We start from the raw sequence: 18,566 nt of genomic DNA on the forward strand, positions 1-18,566 counted from the left end.
AAGACTGACTGGTCTATAATTATTTGGCCTATCTGTACAATGGCACAACATTCACAGACCTCCAGTGCTCTGGTACCTCGCCTGTATCCAGTGAGGAGTGAAAAATGATTTTTTTGTGCAAAACTGTACTTTCAGATATTTTATGAACATAGAAGATGACAAGACATTTCAAAATGGCCTTCACAAAAAGAGTAATAATATTCAGCTTTTCCTTGCAGATCATGTTGCACTCTGAGGTGCTTCAGTACAATTGTGATACATGTAATATTCACTGCATACATTCAATGTGAGTCACACAGCCTGAAGGGTCAATACGATTCCCAGCACCTCGGTGCACTACGGCTGAAAGGTCTTAGACAGCGACCTTTCCCCTGTGCAGCGGCTGCCCCAAGCTTTAGTGCGTCCCTCAGCACATAGTCCTGGGCGTTGGAATGTGCCAGTCTGCAACACTTGGTCAGGGACAACTCTTTGCGCTGGAAGACCAACAAGTTTCGGGCAGACCAAAGAGCGTCTTTCACTGAGTAGATGATCCTCCAGCTGCAGCTGATGTTTGTCTCGATGTGCGTCCCTGTCCCTGGGATCAGCCCGTAGAGCACAGAGTCCTGTGTCACAGAACTGCTCGGGATGAACCACGGCATAAACCACTGCATCTCTCTCCAGACCTTCTTTGCAAAGGCACAATCTACAAGGAGGTGAACAACGGTCTCTTCCCTACCACAGCCACCTCGAGGGCAACGTGCAGAGAGGGTGAGACTCCTGGTGTGTAGGAAGGAACTGACGGGGAGGACCTTTCTCACCACCCGTTAAGCTATGTCTTTGTGCTTGTTGGAAAGTTCTGGTGATGAGGTATTCTGCCAAATGACTTTGACAGTCTGCTCGGGGAACCATCCCACAGGATCCACCCTCTCCTTTTCCCTCAGGGCCTCTTGGACGTTACTGCCTGGTGGACTTGTGGTCAAAGTTGTTTCTCTGCATAAATCTTTCCACGAGGGACAGGTGGTACGGCACGGTCCAACTACCTGGAACGTTCTGCGGCAGCGTGGCCAGACCCATCCTTCGCAACACCGGGCACAGGTAGAACCTCAGCACATAGTGACACTTGGTGTTTGCGTACCGAGGGTCTACAGACAGCTTGATGCAGCCACACACAAAGGTGGCCATCAGGATGAGGGTGATGTTAAGCACATTTCTTCTAGAGGCTTGTACATCGCGTCCCTGCGAACACAATCCATTTTTGACCTCCAGATAAAGCGGAAGATGGCTCGAGTGATCGCCACCACGCAGGAGTGAGGAATGGGCCAGACCTGCGCCACGTACAGCAACAGCGAGAGTGCCTCACACCTGATGACCAGGTTCTTACCCGCAATGGAGAGGGAGCGTCGCTCCCACATGCCCAGTTTTCTTTCCACCATAGCCACTCGCTCCTTCCAGTTTCTAACGCATGCCCTGGTCCCTCCAAACCATATCCCCAACACCTTCAGGCAGTCTCACCTGGTGACGAACGGGACAAAGGATCGGTCAGCCTAGTTCCCAAAGAACATGGCCTCGCACTTGTCATGATTTACCTTGGCTCCCGAGGCCAGTTTGAACTGATCGCAGATGCTGATTAGTCTGCGCACCGACAGCGGATCCGAGCAGAAGATGGCGACATCGTCCATCTACAGGGAGGCTTTGACCTGAGTGCCTCCACTGCCTGGGATCGTCACTCCTCTTATGCCCTAATTCTTCCTGATGGACTCAGCAAAGGGTTCAGTGTAACATCCGAACAGGACAGGGGAGAGAGAGCAGCCCTGCCTGGCTCCAGATTTAATGGGAAAGCTATCTGATTCCCACCCATTGATTGAAACTGCGCTACTGATGTTAGTGTTGAGCAGTTGGATCCAATTGCAGATTCCCTCCCCAAACCCCATTTTGGAGATCACATCCACCATGTAGGTGTGCGATATTCTGTCAAAGGCCTTCTCCTGATCCAGGCTGATGAGGGAGGTGTCCACACCCCTGTCCTGCACATAGGCAATCGTATCCCTGAGCAGCGCGAGGCTGTCAGAGATCTTCCTGCCCGGCACAGTGCAGGTCTGGTCAGGGTGGATCACCAACGCTAGAGCAGACTTCACCCAATTGTCATTGACGTTGGACAGAATCTTATAATCCATATTCAACAGTGAGATGGGTCGCCAATTTCTAATTTCCTCCCCTTTCCACTTCCACTTGTAGATGAGGGTGTTGCCTTTCCTCATGGATTCTGACATGCTGCCGGCCAGGAGCATACTCTCGTACACTTCCAGCAGGTCTGGGCCCATCCAGTCCCACAGAGCCGAATACAACTCCAACGGCAAGGCGTCGCTTCCGGGAGTTTTACTCTTCTCGAAGGACTCAAGGGCCTTAGTCAGTTCGTCATGAGTTAGCGGTTTGTCCAGGCTCTCCCGTGTACTGTCGTCTAATACCTCTGTGATAGAGGACAGGAAGGACTGGGAGACCGTGCTGTCTGTGGGCTTCATCTCTTGGAGTTCCTCCTTGACATCAACCCCATCGACTGCAGCCGGTGCAGATTCTGCATGTTTCGCTGGAGTCAGGACATTTCCCTCTGTTCCTTTCTCGCTTTCTGGATGAGTACCTTCTTGATATCCTCCTTGATCGCTTCCCACCAGTGTGTCAGGGAATCAAAGAGTGTTTCACAGTTCCCCAGCCTTTGTAATCCTTCTTGAGTTCCCTGGGGTCAGCAGTTTCACGTTCAGCTTCCATGTCCCCCGGCCAAGCCTCTGGTCTTCCTGTAAGTGACATTTGACCGGTAGGAGGCAGTGGTCAGAGAAGAACACTGGCTTGATGTCCGTGGACCTGACTGTGAACGCTCGGGACACAAACAGGAAGTCTATCCTTGAGTGGGTGGACCACTCTGGCCGCGACCAGGTGTATCTCTGCTGCGCTTCATCTGCAGGGTTGCTGAAGACGTTGTGCAGCTTGCCATCCTTTACTATTTCCATCAGGGATCTGGACGTGGTGTCCAGTCTGCTGTCGGCCCTGCCAGATTGTCCAGCTCCATCGATGATGCGGCTGAAGTCACCGCCCAGAATGGCCAGCCTGGAAGTCGCCAGCAGAAGTGGGAGCTGCTGAAGGACAACCAGCCACTCGCTGTTTTGATCCGGGGCATACATGTTAATTAACTAGAGTGGCGCATTCTTGTACAATAATGTCCGCTACGAGGAGGGGCCCGCCCACCACCTCCTCAACCTCGGACATGGTGACATTGCCTCCCTGCAGCTGAATACCCAGGCCGGAGGAACGAGAGTCGTTTCCTCCCGACCAGAGTGATGCCCCTTGGGACCACCATCGTGCCCATTGCCTGTAGGAGCTGAGGTGCAGTATTGCACACTCCTGCAGAAACAACAGGTCAGCTTTGACCTTGGCAAGGTAATCCAAGGTTGCAACACATCGCGTAGCAGATTTAACGCTACACACGTTGATGGACTCAATCTTGATCCCCATTTTAATGCATTTTCTCACTTACCAGTCCTGTTGTTTTTGTCAGTTCCAGTCCTTTGGTTTGCTCCTACAAACCCATAGTGTTTGCAAATTGTCTCGCTTTTGACGGGCTGAGGAAACAGCCCAGAACCGCCCCGTTGGAAATGTTCCGCTCAGGTGACAACGGGGGGTTCGTGCAAGGAGCGAGGTTTGGATTGTTCTCTGCTGGAGAAATCTCTCTGATCCATTCCCCCTCAGGGGCGTTGCTGCTTCCCAGAGATGGGGTGCACTGACAGAACACTGACATCGGGAACACGGTAAATGATTTGCTGCAGGACCGATTAGTTTGTGGAGTTCAAGACGATGCCACAGAGCACCTTTCACTCACCGAGGTAAACATCGTCTTTAAGCGTACCCAAGGAATCTCCCTCGCCATGGAAAGTGCAGTGAGAGACTGGCAGGCTTTGTACACATACAACATGGCGCTGTTCTTCATGTGGGGCAGGAACCTGCTGCTGAGTGTGGCGTGGAAACCAGACCCACAGCATCGAGGGGAGATGCAATGTCTGCTGTTAAAACCATGAAAAGTCCTTCATCAAAAGAAAGAATTCATCAGCGGCTCCAAGATTAAGTTGTTATAGATGTGGAGGTGACCACGTGCCGGACAGCTGTAAATTCAAGGAGGCAGAATGTCATTATTGCCATAAGAAGGGTCGAAACAGCCCACAAAGCATCAAACCAAGAAGATTGAATTAAAGAATACAGCAGAACCTGAAGCTGCTGACACCGACATCTATTCACTGTGTAATGTAACAGCTGTAAAAACCGAATCCATCACTGTCACAATCCAAGTTAATGAGAAGCCATTAATAATGGAGGTGGATATGGAGGCCTCAACTACAGTGGTGGGAGAGCACACTTTCAGATCCCTGACTAAAGGTAGAAAGTTAGTAAACCTGGAGCAGAGAACCGCTAAATTAAAGATATTGCACTGGAGAATCTATTCAGGTAAAGGGGATCGCCACAGCGCCAGTGTCTTACAGGCAACAGACAGCCCAGCTGCCTGTGATAATAGTGACTGGAGAAGGACCCAGTCTGTTAGGCCGAGACTGGTTACAGAAGATCAAGCTTGACTGGTCTGAGATATTTCACCTGAAAACAGGAGTTCCTGAACTGCTAAGGAAATACGCCATGGTATTTTGGGATTAATCAGGGAAGTTAAAAGCCCACGATATATGTGGATCCACAGGTGACACCACGTTTCTTTAAGACCGGACCTGTGCCTTATGCATTGAAGGAGAAGGCGGATGCAGAACTGTGCCAGTTAGAAAAACTGGGCATCGCCCAAGCTGTCCAATTCTCAGAGTGGGCAGCACTCATAGTTCCAGTGGTTAAGCCTGACCAAACCATAGGAATTGGTGGGAAGTATAAGTTGACAGTGAATAAGGCAGCAAAACCAGACAACTGCCCCATTCCAAGGATAGACCAATTGTATGCAAAGCTGGCTGGAGGCAAGTCCTATACAATAGTGGATATGAGCCAACCATCCAACAATTAGAACTGGATAAATCATCGAGAGAATACATGAGTATTAACACACACACAGGTCTTTATCAAAGAACAAAGAAAAGTACAGCACAGGAACAGGCCCTTTGGCCCTCCAAGCCTGTGCCAATCATATTGCCCGTCAGCTAAAACATTTTGCACTTCCGGGGTCCGTATCCCTCTATTCCCATCCTATTCATGTATTTGTCAAGCTGCCTCTTAAACACCACTATCGTACCTGCTTCCACCACCTCCTCTGGCAGCGAATTCCAGACACTCACTACCCTCTGCGTAGAAAACTTGCCCCACACATCTCCTCTATAGTTTCCTCCTCTCACCTTAAATCTATGTCCCCTAGTAATTGACTCTTTCACCCAGGGAAAAAGCTTCTGACTATCTCCTCTGTCCATGCCACTCATAATTTTGTAAACTTCGATCAAGTCGCCCCTCAATCTCCGTCGCTCTAGTGAGAACAATCCGAGTTTCTCCAACCTCTCCTCATAGCTAATAACCTCCAGACCAGGCAGCATCCTGGTAAACCTCCTCTGCACCCTCTCCAACGCCTCCATATCCTTCTGGTAATGTGGTGACCAGAATTGCACGCAATATTCCAAGTGTGGCCTAACCAAGGTTCTATACAGCTGCAGCATGACTTTCCAGCTTTTATACTCAATACCCCTGCCGATGAAGGCAAGCATGCCATATGCCTTCCTGACTACCTTATCCACCTGCGTTGCCACTTTCAGTGACCTGTACACCCAGATCCCTCTGCCCGTCGATGCACTAATGGTTCTGCCATTTACTGTGTAATTCCTGCCTGTATTAGACCTTCCAAAATGCATTACCTCGCATTTGTCCGGATTAAACTCCATCTGCCATTTCTCCGCCCAAGTCTCCAACCGATCTATGTCCCGTTGTATCCTTTGACAATCCTCTTCACTATCTGCAACTCCTCCAACCTTGGTCTCGTCTGCAAACTTACTAATTAGTCCAGTTACATTTTCCTCCAAATCATTTATGTATACTACAAACAGCAATGGTCCCAGCACTGATCCCTGTGGAACTCCACTAGTCACAGCTCTCCATTCAGAAAAGCACCCTTCCACTGCTACCCTCTGTCTTCTATGTATATCAGTACAGGTCTTTATCAGCCCTGACAATATTCCGGCAATGCTACTGAAGACTTGTGCTTTAGTAATTGCCACGCCCCTAGCCAAGCTGTTCCAGTACAGCTACAACACTGACATCTACCCGGCTATGTGGAAAATTGCCCGGATTTGTCCTGTACACAAAAAGCAGGAAAAATCCCATCTGGCCAATTACCGCCCCATCAGCCTACTCTTGGTCATCAGTAAAGTGATGGAAGGGGTCATCAACAGTGTTGCCAAGCAGCACTTGCTTAGCAATAACCTGCTCACTGATGCCCAGTTTGGACTCCGCCAGGGTCACTCAGCTCCTGACCTCATTACAGCCTTGGTTCAAACACGGATAAAAGAGCTGAACTCCAGAGGTGAGGTGAGATTGACTGCCCTTGACATCAAGGCTGTTTTTGACTGAGTGTGGCATCAAGGAGCCCTAGCAAAACTGGAGTTAATGGGAATCGGGAGAAAACCTTCCACTGGTTGGAGGCGTACCTAGCACAAAGGAAAATGGTTGTGGTTGTTGGAGGTCAGTCATCTTGGTTCAGGACATCAGTGCAGGAGTTCCTCAGCGTCGTGTCCTCGGCACAACCATCTTCAGCTGCTTCATCAATGACCTTCCTTCCATCATAAGGTCAGAAGTGGGGATGTTTGCTGATGGTTGAAGATACTGAAGCAGTCCATGTCCAAATGCAGCAAGACCTGGACAATATCCAGGCTTGGGCTGACAAGTGGCAAGTAACATTGGTGCCAGACAAGTGTCAGGCAATGACCATCTCCAACAAGAGAGAATCCAACCATCGCCCCTTGACATTCAATGGCATTGCCATCACTGAATCCCCCACTATTAACATCCTGAGGGTGCCATTGACCAGAAACTGAACTGGACTAGCTGTATAAATACTGTGGCTACAAGAGCTGACCACAGGCTAGGAATCCTGTGGAGAGTAACTCACCACCTGACTCCCCGAAGCCTGTCCACCACCTACAAGGCACAAGTCAGGAATGTGATGGAATACTCCCCACTTGCCTGGATGAGTGCAGCTGCCACAACACTCAAAAAGCTCAACACCATCCAGGACAGAGCAGCGCGCTGATTGGCACCCCATCCACAAACATTCGCTCCCTCCACCACCAACGCTCAGTAACAGCAGTGTGTATCATTTACAAGATACACTGCGGGAACTCACCAAGGCTCCTTAGACAGCACCTTCCAAACCCATGACCACTACCATCTAGAAGGACAAGGGCAGCAGATACATGGGAACACCAGCGCCTGGAAGTCCCCCTCCAAATCACGCACCATCCTGATTTGGAAACATATCACCTTTCCTTCGCTGTCGCTGGGTCAAAATCCTGAAACTCCCACTCTAAAAACACTGTGGGTGTACCTACACTACATGGACTGCAGTGGTTCAAGAAGACCAGAGGCTTGGCCGAGGGGCATGGAAGCTGAACCTGCAACTGCTGACCCCAGAGAACATTGAGGAGCTCAAGAGGGATTACAAAGGTTGGAGAACCGTGAAACCCCTCTTTGAGTCCCTGATACACTGGTGGGAAGCGATCAAGGGAAACATCAAGAGGTTTTTCATCCTCAAAGGCACCCAGAAAGCTAGAAAGGAACAGAGGGAAATGTCCCGACTCCAGAAAAACATGCAGGATCTGCTCCGGCTGCAGTCGATGGGGGTCGATGTCAAGGAGGAACTCCAAGAGGTGAAGAGCCAGCAAGCCTCGCCCTTTGCCTCGGAGGCCTCCAAGATCATCTTCCGGTCCAGAGTCCGTTACATGGAGCAGGATGAGACGTGCTCACGTTTCTTCTTCCAAAAGGTACACTCTGTGATCAGCAGCCCGAAGGAAGAAGACGGCTCAGTAAAGTCATCGCCCTCCGACATTTTGAGGATCAGCAAATCCTTTTATTCCGGATTGTATGACGTGAAGCCCACGGACAGCACGGCCTCCCAGTCCTTCCTGTCCTCTATCACGGAGGTCTTAGACGACAGTACACGGGAGAGCCTGGACAAACCGCTAATTCCTGATGAACTGACTAAGGCCCTTGAGTCCTTGGAGAAGAGTAAAACTCCCGGAAGCGACGGCTAGCCGGCGGAGTAGTATTCGGCTCTGTGGGACTTGATCGGCCCAGACCTGCTAGGAGTGTACGATAGTATGCTCCTGGCCGGTAGTATGTCAGAATCCATGAGGAAAGGCATCATCACCCTCATCTACAAGCACAAGGGGGGAAGGGGAGGAAATTAGAAATTGGCGACCCATTTCACTGTTGAATGTGGACTATAAGATTCTGTCCAAGGTCATCGCCAATCGGGTCAAATCCGCTCTGGAATTGGTGATCCACCCTGACCAGACCTGCACTGTGCCGGGCAGGAAGATCTCTGACTGCCTCGCGCTGCTCAGGGATACGATTGCCTATGTGCAGGACAGGGGTGTGGACACCTGCCTCATCAGCTTGGATCAGGAGAAGGCCTTTGACAGATTATCGCACACCTACATGGTGGATGTGCTCTCCAAAATGGGGTTTGGGGAGGGAATTTGCAATTGGATCCAACTGCTCTACACTAACATTACTAGCGCACTCTCAGTCAATGGGTGGGAATCTGATAGCTTTCCGATTAAATCTGGAGTCAGGCAGGGCTGTCCTCTCTCCCCTGTCCTGTTCGTGTGTTGCATAGTACCCTTTTCTGAGTCCATCAGGAAGGATCCGGGCATAAGAGGAGTGACGATCCCAGGCAGTGGAGGCACTCAGGTCAAAGCCTCCCTGTACATGGACGACGTCGCCGTCTTCTGCTCGGATCCGCTGTCGGTGCGCAGACTGATCCACATCTGCGACCAGTTCGAACTGGCCTCGGGTACCAAGGTAAATCGTGGCAAGAGTGAGGCCATGTTCTTTGGGAACTGGGCTGACCGATCCTTTGTCCCCTTCACTGTCAGGGCTGACGGCCTGAAGGTGCTGGGGATATGGTTCGGAGGGACCAGGGCATGCGTTAGAAACTGGAAGGAGCGAGTGTCTATGGTGAAAAGGAAACTGGGCATGTGGGAGCGAAGCTCCCTCTCCAATGCGGGTAAGAACCTGGTCATCAGGTGTGAGGCACTCTCGCTGTTGCTGTACGTGGCGCAGGTCTAGCCCATTCCACTCTCCTGCGTGGTGGCGATCACTCGAGCCATCTTCCGCTTTATCTGGAGGTCAAAAATGGATCGTGTCCGCATGGACGCGATGTACAAGCCTCTAGATAAAGGGGGAAAAAACGTGCCCAACATCGCCCTCATACCGATGGCCACCTTTGTGTGGCTGCATCAAGCGGTGTGTAGTCCCTCAGTATACAAACACCAAGTGTCACTATGTGCTGAGGTTCTACCTGTCCCCGGTGTTGCGAAGGATGGGTCTGGCCACGCTGCCGCTGAACGCTCCAAGTAGTTTGACCGTGCCGTACCACCTGTCCCTGGTGGAAAAATTTATGCAGAAAAACACCTTTGACCACAAGTCCATCAGGCAGTGGTCAGCACGTAACGTCCTAGAGGCCCTGAGGGAAAAGGAGAGGGTGGATCCTGTGGGATGGTTCCCCGAGCAGACTGTCAAAGTCATTTGGCAGAATGCCTCATCGCCAGAACTTTCCAACAAGCACCAAGACGTAGCTTGGCTGGTGGTGAGAAAGGCCCTCCCCGTCAGATCCTTCCTACACGTCAGGAGTCTCACCCCCTCTGCACGTTGCCCTCGAGGTGGCTGTGGTGGGGAAGAGACCGTTGTTCACCTCCTTGTGGATTGTGCCTTTGCAAAGAAGGTCTAGAGAGAGATGCAGTGGTTGCTGTCGAGGTTCATCCCGAGCAGTTCTGTGACACAGGACTCTGTGCTCTACGGGCTGTTCCCAGGGACACACACCGAGACAAACATCAACTGCAGCTGGAGGATCATCAACTCGGTGAAAGACGCGCTTTGGTCTGCCCGAAACTTGTTGGTCTTCCAGCGCAAAGAGTTGTCCCCGACCGAGTGTTGCGGACTGGCACAATCCAAAGTCCAGGACTACGTGCTGAGGGACGCACTAAAGCTTGGGGCAGTTGCCGCAAAGGCGCAATGGGGAAGGGCCGCTGTCTAAGACCTTTCTACCACAGCGCACCGAGGGGCTGGGAACTGTTTAAATCCCCTCGGCCTGTACAGCTCAAAATGAAAGGCTGTAAATGATTGTAATATTGTTTGTACTGATGCACCTGGTGATACATTTTGTAAAAGTTGAACCGGATTGTACCCTTGTAATGGTGTTTTTGAAATGGTTTGGAATGTGGTTGAAGATATTTTATGAATAAAGTTTATTTTTGCAAAAAAAAAAGTGTAGTAAAGGAACCACTTGAATATTGTATCTGGACTCCGAGTGTTGAAATTTTGTCCCAGAGTATTCCTCGGACCTTTCAATTGGTGCTGCGAGCAGGGCCCGAAGGATGCAGGACACCGACGGGGAAATGGGATGAGTCACAGTGTGAATTCATTTTTATTCATACTAAATCCGACTCCGTCCCGATCCAGGAAGTGTCAGGCACCCCGCGTATCAGAAACCTGGGCTCCAGGCAATAGTTCAAGGGGTGGTAAGGGTGGGGTAGTTTGCTTGTCTTATAGATTGTTATAATTACATCCGGTATTAGCCGCAAGTAACGAGTTCGGTCAGAAAGGATCCAGGGTAAGAACCGTACCGCTGACAACAACTATACCCCGACCGTCTTACCCAGAGATGGCCAGTGGTGACAAACTCGAGTGGGGACCAGAGGGATCCTTGACACAGCATTGAGCTGACAAAAATAAGAAATCGATAGGCAAAATGAGAAAGAACAATTGGAACCCATTTGACTCACCCGCTGATCAGAGAAAATGGTGGGATAATCAGAAAAAAGACAAAGATGATGAAGCCTGGATCCTAATGTTAAGACAACACATAGAGTTAAGTAAGAAAGTAAATCGAATGTTGGCCAACAAATCCCAAAATGAAGAGCTGGTCCAGGCAAAAAATCTCATGTCAGTTTCGGCAGCTTTACCACAGCCACCAGTAGCTGCACAATACGCAGATAATATAGATTGGAACGGGCTGGTGGAACAGGCGGCAGGATATGAGGAACAACGGGAAGCGGGTTGGGAATCACCACCACCATAACCCGTGGCCCCAATTAAGATAGAGCTTGTGCCCCCGGTGCCCGGACAACCAGGCAGACCAGGCACAGCAGCAAGCTGATTTCCGAGCCTTTAGAGCAGAAATGGCACAAGACTTAGGGCAAGCCCCATAAAACAAGAAAAGGGCGAGAGTGCCCATGAATATGGCAATCGGAAGTTTGAGGCATATTGTAACTACGGGGGTGTAGGTGCTGCGCTGAACCGAGACGATGTACAGTTTATGCAATTGTACAAGGATGGCCTTAGCCTGGCCCACCAGGCAATCCTAGACACCGGGCCCGGGCCCACCAGGCGATCCTAGACACCGGGCCCGGGCCCACCAGGCGATCCTAGACACCGGGCCCGGGCCCACCAGGCCATCCTAGACACTGGGCCCACCAGGCCATCCTAGACACCGGGCCCGGGCCCACCAGGCCATCCTAGACACCAGGCCCGGGCCCACCAGGCCATCCTAGACACCGGGCCCGGGCCCACCAGTCAATCCTAGACACCGGGCTAGTAGACAAGAACACATATGATCGAGGAAGATGGGCCACCGGGGTAGATAACCACATAGGGAAAACTAAGATAAAGGTGTCGGCAGTGAGGTTACAAACCCCACTGAAATGGTGGCCACTGCAGCAGCCGTTCCTAAACCCGAGGTGTGCTTTAATTGTAAAAACCCGAACATAAAATATTTACAGTGTTAGATGTAGCCAATGGATTTTGGTCGATACCACTGGACCAGGAATCCCAAGATAAATTCGCTTTCACAGTGGGAGGGAGACGGTGTACATGGGCAAGGCTCCCACAGGGATTCCACAACAGCCCCAACATCTTCCATCGGGTCACGAGTGAGAAGCTGAGTCCGTGCGACGTAGAGTCTAACAACAGTACAATCTTATAATATGCAGATGATATCCTAATAGCGTCAGAATCGGAAAGGGGCCACATCGGAGCTCTCCTGATAGTCATAAGGACACTGAAAAATGCTGGATTTAAGATAAACCCCTTTATGAGTTGCTGACCGGGAGGGCGATGCGCTTGCCAGAGGGCAGAGCCACCGGAAGTGAGGATATGGGACCCATCAGAGATAAAATTAAAAATGATATTAAGCAATTGGATGGACAGCTAAAGGAATTACAACAGGAAGTGAAGGACCAACAGGCTATCAGGGATTTAGAAGAGAGGACAAAAGGGGGACCCCCGTCACCACCGGCTGAGGTCGGAGACATGGTGTTTGTTCAAATCACCCCTAGCCAACCAGGTTTTGCCCCAAAATGGACTGGACCGTACGGAATTATTCACGTGCCTGCGCCGATATGAAGGGAAAAGCTAGGTGGAAACACTGGTCACAACTGAAAAGGTATGATGTAAGTAAGAAAGACTAAATTACCAGGCAGTGGGAGGAAAACGGGCAACGAGCAGTCCGTACTGTGTTAGCCAAGTGGTTTAGGATTCATTCCCGATCTGGAGGACTGGCCATCTGAAAGAGAAAAGGGGGAATCCTCAACTACGGGGAGGGTCACCGTGGGCTGTGCACAAGGAGGGACGTAAAGGAGAAAGCTACAGTGTGTGAGAGATACAGTGTGTGAGAGATTTTTCGCAATTTACCTTCACACCCCAGGAGAACAACAACTGGGGTCACTGTCCCGGGGAGGAAGACTTGGGAATGACAGATACCTGGCATTGGATCTTGAGGGCCAAACACGGAGAGTTGACTGCAACGGCGGACCCCCGGACTGACACCACCCTGCTATCACAGGACACGACGACACCACAGAGACTATCTTGCCCAGACATGACCCCTGGGCCACAGAATGGACTGGTACTGTATACGGACGATGAACTCTTGTATGATAATGTTAAACATGAAATTGTACAGGTAATTGTGAACCTGGCAGGTATGCAACTGCCTGAGTATTGCAGTAACCAAGCGCCCCTACGAAAACTGTACAAATTACTGAGTAAGGCTGTGATTAATCAGCCGGCCGACGCCACGGGTGCCACTAGATTCAGGGGACATCCTGCTTTCCACCGCCAGAAGAGAGAGTTAGTTAACAATGTACTGACAGGGGTGAACACAGGGACTTCCCTGGTAAACTCTCTCGACATTCAAGGAATCAACTCCGAGGTCACGAATCTTAAAGGGATCATGAGGCAGCTTGCTCATAAGAGTAGCGAGGGGTGGTGAAACGGCAGCGGCCCTAGGGGGCAAGAGTGTGGCATCTGTATTGGAAAGCGTACACGTTATAGAGACCCATGCTAAAGCCACCAGCCAATTAATAGAAAGGGAGGAACGACAAGAGGGCAGCACCTAAAAAAGCCAGCTTACGGCCAGTGGCTGATCGGGCAATTAAGACAAAATCTGGGCCAGATCCAAAGGGGGGAGGTACCGGGCTGGATCAACAGTGCCCGGTTGTGGGGGATGGCCAAGAACCCAGGCGTCATCGACGCATGTACATTGAAAGGAGTGACCAGGGTGTATGCGGTGATTCAGAAGTGCACCTCAAACCAAATGAACGTGATAGGTATGGGCAATCCCCTCAGTCACAGCAGACACGGGCCCACACCCTCAGTACCAAGTGGAGAACATTGGGTTAATCCGAGACAATGACTCCCTCCGGTACTACCCCATAGATATGCATGCCATACGCAAGAATGAGGGCATACACAGGGTATCACTGAGCGGCTGCAGATGGAAAGGTAGCCTCACAATTTGCTCCCATCCAGTTGGAACGGGGGGGGGTGCTGGATAAATGCGGGTACAACCGAACGGAGGGTTGTATATTAGAAATTACCCACAGAGGAAACCATCACACCCGCTCAGGATACAAGGGAACCCCGGCTCCCAGTTAGTATCGGACACGCGTGAATAATGTACGTCCAACAAAGGGATCAGGTCTCAGTCAACCAGGGGGTCATTGTGCTGTGGCCTTTGTCTAATTAATACCATTAAGTTACTGATAATAAAAGATATATAAACTGTGCTCATTTGAACCTCGGTGGAGAAGTGCCTGGATTGCCCAGTGTTTGCTCCCCGCATGCGTAATAAAGGAACCACTTGAATATTGCATCTGGACTCCGAGTGTTGAACTTTTGTACCAGAGTATTCCTCGGTTCTTTCAACGTGTTGGTGGATTGAGCAGACAAGTGGCAGATGAAGTTCAATGTACAGAAGTGTGAGGTGAACCATTTTGGCAGGAAGAATATGGTGAGACAGCATAAAATAAAGGAAGAGCCTCTAAAAGAGGTGCACAAACAGAGGGAACTCAGACGTACATAGGCCATTGAAGATGGCAGGACGTGTTGAGAGCAGTTAATAAAGCAGATAGTATCTTAGGCTTTATTAATAGGGGCATTGAGTACAAGAGTAAGGAGGTCATGTTGAACTCGTATAAGACACTAATTAGGCCTCATCTGGAATACTGCGTCCAGTTCTGGGCGCCATACTTGAGGAAGGATGTGAAGACATTGGAGAGGGTACAGAGGAGATTCACAAGAATGATTCCCGGGATGAAGAACTGTAGCTATGAGGATAGATTGGAGAGGATGGGACTGTTTTCCTTGGAGAAAAGAAGGCTGTGAGGAGAGTTGGTGGAGGTATTCAAGATCCTGAGAGATATGGACAAGGTAAATCGTGAGAAACTGTTTCCACTCAAGTGAACATCAAGGACTAGAGGGCACAGATTCAAAATAATTGGCAAAAGGAGTAAATGTGATGTGAGGAAAGATTAATTCACCCAGAGGGTGGTTGGAGTCTGGAACAAAATTCCTGAGAGGGTGCTGGAGGCAGATTCGATCGAGGTATTCAGAAGGGAATTGGATCGTTACCTGAAAAGACAGAATGTGCAAGGTTACGGGGATGAGGCAGGGGAGTAGGACTAGGTGGAAGGCTCTTTCAGAGACCCAGTGCAGACTTGATAGGCCGAATGGCCTCCTTCCACACTGTAAAAAATTCTGTGACATCACAAAGCAGTATCAAGATTTTGTGATATAGAGATAGATCATGAAATCGGAAATGATCAAAACAAAGGGCGTACATTTATTGTGAGCTGTACAGCCCGAGGGGCTCTAAACAGTTCCCAGTCCCTCGGTACACTGTGGCAGAAGGGTCTTAGACAGCGACCCTTCCCCATTGCGCCTTTGCGGCAGCTGCCCCAAGCTTTAGTGCGTCCCTCAGCACGTAGTCTTCGGCCTTGGAATGTGCCAGTCCGCAACACTCGGTCGGGGACAACTCTTTGTACTGGAAGACCAACAAGTTTCGGGCAGACCAAAGAGCGTCTTTCACCGAGTTGATGATCCTCCAGCTGCAGTTGATGTTTGTCTCGGTGTGTGTCCCTGGGAACAGCCCGTAGAGCACAGAGTCCTGTGTCACAGAACTGCTCGGGATGAACCTCGACAGAAACCACTGCATCTCTCTCCAGACTTTCTTTGCAAAGGCACAATCCACAAGGAGGTGGACAACGGTCTCTTCCCCACCACAGCCACCTCGAGGGCAACGTGCAGAGGGGGTGAGCTTCCTGGCGTGTAGGAAGGATCTGACGGGGAGGGCCTTTCTCACCACCAGCCAAGCTACGTCTTGGTGCTTGTTGGAAAGTTCTGGCGATGAGGCATTCTGCCAAATGACTTTGACAGTCTGCTCGGGGAACCATCCCACAGGGTCCACCCTCTCCTTATCCCTCAGGGCCTCTAGGACGTTACGTGCTGACCACTGCCTGATGGACTTGTGGTCAAAGGTGTTTTTCTGCATAAATTTTTCCACCAGGGACAGGTGGTAGGGCACGGTCCAACTACTTGGAGCGTTCCGCGGCAGCGTGGCCAGACCCATCCTTCGCAACACCGGGGACAGGTAGAACCTCAGCACGTAGTGACACTTGGTGTTTGCGTACTGAGGGTCTACGCACCGCTTGATGCAGCCACACACAAAGGTGGCCATCAGTATGAGGGCGATGTTGGGCACGTTTTTTCCCCCTTTATCTAGAGGCTTGTACATCGCGTCCCTGCAGACACGATCCATTTTCGACCTCCAGATAAAGCGGAAGATGGCTCGAGTGATCGCCATCGCGCAGGAGTGTGGAATGGGCCAGACCTGCGCCACGTACAGCAACAGCGAGAGTACCTCACACCTGATGACCAGGTTCTTACCCGCAATGGAGAGGGAGCGTCGCTCCCACATGCCCAGTTTCCTCTTCACCATAGCCACTCGCTCCTTCCAGTTTCTAACGCATGCCCCGGTCCCTCCGAACCATATCCCCAGCACCTTCAGGCCGTCAGCCCTGACAGTGAAGGGGACAAAGGATCGGTCAGCCCAGTTCCCAAAGAACATGGCCTCGCTCTTCCCACGATTTACCTTGGCTCCCGAGGCCAGTTCGAACTGGTCGCAGACGTGCATCAGTCTGCGCACCGACAGCGGATCCGAGCAGAAGACGGCGACGTCGTCCATGTACAGGGAGGCTTTTACCTGAGTGCCTCCACTGCCTGGGATCGTCACTCCTCTTATGCCCGGATCCTTCCTGATGGACTCGGCAAAGGGTTCTATGCAGCACACGAAAAGGACAGGCGAGAGAGGACAGCCCTGCCTGACTCCAGATTTAATCGGAAATCTATCTGTTTCCCACCCATTGATTGAGACTGCGCTACTGATGTTAGTGTAGAGCAGTTGGATCCAATTTCGAATTCCCTCCCCAAACCCCATTTTGAGAGCACATCCACCATGTAGGTGTGCGATATTCTGTCAAAGGCTTTCTCCTAATCCAGGCTGATGAGGCAGGTATCCACACCCCTGTCCTGCACATAGGCAATCGTATCCCTGAGCAGCGCCAGGCTGTCAGAGATCTTCCTGCCCGGCACAGTGCAGGTCTGGTCAGGGTGTATCACCAATTCCAGAGCGGATTTGACCCGATTGGCGATGACCTTGGACAGAATCTTATAGTCCACATTCAACAGTGAAATGGGTCGCCAATTTCTAATTTCCTCCCTTTCTTCCTTGTGCTTGTACATGAGGGTGATGATGCCTTTCCTCATGGATTCTGACATACTGCCGGCCAGGAGCATACTCTCGTACACCCCTAGCAGGTCTGGGCCCATCCAGTCCCACAGAGCCCAATACAACTCCGCCGGCAAGCCGTCGCTTCTGGGGAGATTTACTCTTCTCGAAGGACTCAAGGGCCTAAGTCAGTTCGTCAGGAGTTCGCGGTTTGTCCAGCCTCTCCCGTGTACTGTCGCCTAAGACCTCCGTGATAGAGGACAAGGAGGACTGGGAGGCCGTGCTGTCCGTCGGCTTCACGTCATAAAATCCGGCATAAAAGGATTTGCTGATCCTCAAAATGTCGGACTGCGCTGACTTTACTGATCTGTCTTCTTCATTCAGGCTGCTGAACACAGAGCTCTCTCTCTGTTCCTTTTGGAAGAAGAAACGTGAGCACGTCTCATCCTGCTCCACGGAGCGGACTCTGGAACGGAAGATGTTCTTGGAGGCAAAGTGCGAGGCTTGCTGGCTCTTCACCTCTTGGAGTTCTTCCTTGACATCGACCCCCACCGACTGCAGCCGGAGCAGATTCTGCATGTTTTTCTGGAGTCGGGACATTTCCCTCTCTTCCTTTCTCGCTTTCTGGATGCTTTTGAGGATGAAAAACCTCTTGGTGTTTCCCTTGATCGCTTCCCACCAGTGTGTCAGGGACTCAAAGAGGGGTTTCATGGTTCTCCAACCTTCATAAGCCCTCTTGAGCTCCTCAATGTTCTCTGGGGTCAGCAGTTGCACGAATAGCTTCCATGCCCCCCTGCCCACCCTCAGGTCCTTCTCCAAGTGGCAGTCCGCCAGTAGGATGCAGTGGTCAGAGAAGAACACCGGCTTGACCTCGGTGGATCTGACTGTGAATGCACGGGACACAAAGAGGAAGTCTATCCTGGAACGAATGGACCCGTCTGGCCGCGACCAGGTGTATCTACGCTGCGCTCCGTCTGCAGGGTTGCTGAAGACGTCGTGCAGCTTGGCATCCTTAACTGTTTCCATCAGGGATCTGGACGTAGCGTCCAATCTGCTTCCGGCCCTGCCGGATCGTCCAGCCGCATCGATGATGCAGTTGAAGTCCCCGCCCAGAATGACCGGCCTGGAGGTCGCCAGCAGCAGTGGGAGCTGCTGAAAAACCTCCAGCCGCTCAGCTCCTTGTGACGGGCCATACACGTTAATTAACCGGAGTGGAGCGTTCTTGTACATTACGTCTGCTACGAGGAGTCGCCCGCCCACCACCTCCTTGACCTCGGAGACGGTGAAGTTG

This window comes from Cetorhinus maximus, chromosome 29 (genome assembly GCF_964194155.1).
Source record: "Cetorhinus maximus chromosome 29, sCetMax3.hap1.1, whole genome shotgun sequence".
Classification (NCBI taxonomy): domain Eukaryota; kingdom Metazoa; phylum Chordata; class Chondrichthyes; order Lamniformes; family Cetorhinidae; genus Cetorhinus; species Cetorhinus maximus.